This window comes from Tachysurus fulvidraco, chromosome 20 (genome assembly GCF_022655615.1).
Source record: "Tachysurus fulvidraco isolate hzauxx_2018 chromosome 20, HZAU_PFXX_2.0, whole genome shotgun sequence".
In the NCBI taxonomy this organism is placed as follows: domain Eukaryota; kingdom Metazoa; phylum Chordata; class Actinopteri; order Siluriformes; family Bagridae; genus Tachysurus; species Tachysurus fulvidraco.
The window spans coordinates 20,720,172-20,722,671 of record NC_062537.1 but is presented as its reverse complement, the minus strand read 5'-3'; positions in this window follow the sequence as shown (position 1 = coordinate 20,722,671).

Sequence of the window (2,500 nt, the reverse complement as noted above, 5' to 3'; positions counted from 1 at the left end):
CCCCCCCCCCGACACACACACCCTGCTGTCTCTGAAGGCCTGCACTCGGGTCCCGGGGGAAGGCTGTAATCAGCGTACTGGGAGAAAGAAAGAGCGGGGATGAGGAGCAGTGGGAGGGCGTGTGGGGTCGTCTATCTACCACATGTTATTTATGCATTATCAAACCACTTCCGGTTTTCATCTCCCCCCCCTCAACCCCCACTCCCCGGGTCAGTATTAGCTATCAGTATTAACGATCATATTCTTTTTGCCACTATTTTGACAATAATAATAAAATAAATAAAAAAATCCCACCGCATTGCCATTCCAGAAAATACACACAATCATAGCTTCATGCCATGATGAGATTACATGTGGAGAATTTAAACAGAATTATTTCCTAGCGCACGATTCTCATTTTTGAAGCTGGAGGAATTGCCATTATTCGTTCAACCGTGATTAAAAAATTGTTCCTGTAGATCAGGACACGCCCACCCGGGGGCGGGGCATACGGTACATGTTTCAGTACGAGTGTTTGACTGGATAAAGACAAGAAGAGTCAAACGAGTCGTACGATATCTTCCTGTCGTGGTCGTGTCCGAACGATCATTTATTTGGATATTAATGTATAAAAAAATACATAATAATAATGTACATGTGTAATGAAAGTTTGTCCATCGAAGCTCTGGAGGTCGGGAAGCGTGTGAGCGTGTAAGAATCAGGGCGTATCCTGACGCTCAGATGAAGACCCGAGGGTTCAGTCAGGAGTCAGTGCTTCGATTCATCACCAGGCGACGTTTCACAAACCGGACAGAAGCATTCCACAGTTTTAAAACGGCATCTCAGATTACACACTCCGGCGATATTTATTATGTCGATGTGACACACGATTCGAGTGCCATATGCCGGACTTATCTTCCTCTCCTTCTTTTAGAGATACGGGATTAAAAACGAGCACCTGGTACCACTCTTGTTGAAGCAGGAAGCTTCTCCAGGGGCTTGATGCTCACTTTCCTGCCAACAGTCAGGAAAAACTGGCTGTTACGTTACAAATACATGATAACCTTTGTAATAAAGAAGTATCATTCGGAGCGGCGACGCGCAGAGCGGACAGGAAGTCTGCTAATCTGAAACCCGATGCGAGAGGAAGGAAGGACTCAGGAACCAGCCTTCAGAGCTTTCACCGATCATATTCATCACAGGGCTGAGGGCCCAGACTCATTAGGCCACAGCAGTGCACTTAACTAAACATCTTTTCCATAAAATAAATGCTTCCAGGTTAGGCCTCAGCGCAGTCCGCGCAAACATCTGATCCCAATTATCTCAGGCCTGAGCACAAGCGGTGGTGATGATGACGACGACTACGATGAAGATGATGATGGTGTGGAGCTCTTTTTTGAAAAAGTGTTCGGATATAAACGTTATGAGATAAATGGAAAATACAGATAGAAAAAGCTGGCGGTTTCTACTTCATGCTAACGTAAGAGAGCGAAATAAACGCCTCGGCGACGTTCGCGAGCTTTCGGTCATTCTGGGAAGTTTGGAAATTTGTTAAAAATATGTTGAGCAGGTGGACGACGGTGGACGACGACAGAGTAAATCCTCTCCACTTGGATTTCTCATACAGGAACTCTGGGTTCTACGGGTTCAGCTAGTCCAAGCGTCCGCGACAGCGTGAACAGCAGCACGTCGAACATCCGTCCGTGTACAGAAGGGAAACGGGAACACGGAGACTCGTGATTCCGAGATCCGACTTCCTGTTTCTGACGGAACTTGACTACAGCGTTAAATCAGGACAACAACAGGCCACACCCACTTCTAGTTTATGTTGCGTTTGATTAACTTTTTCCACTTCACCTCCACGTTAGTGAGCAGACATTTGTAATTTGCTGTCACTTGCTGAACTTGGAACTTGGAGACCTTCAGGATTTTTACAGCAGGAGTTCTGAGATTTTTGGAGTTTTTGCTAGTGACACACACTCACACACACAGAGACACACACAGACACACACACTCACGGAGACACACACGGAGACACACACACAGAGACACACACACGGAGACACACACACTCACGGAGACACACACACAAAGACACACACACACGGAGACACACACACAGAGACACACACACGGAGACACACACACTCACGGAGACACACACACAAAGACACACACACACGGAGACACACACACGGAGACACACACAGAGACACACACACACGGAGACACACACAAAGACACACACACACAGACACACACGGAGACACACACAGAGACACACACACGGAGACACACACACACACATGGAGGCACACACACGGAGACACACACAGAGACTCACACACACACATGGAGACACACACACAGACACACACAGACACACACACACGGAGACACACACACAAAGACATACACACACACACACGGAGACACACACAGACACACGCACACAGAGACACACACAGACACACACACACACAGAGACACACACAAACACAGACACACACACACGGAGACA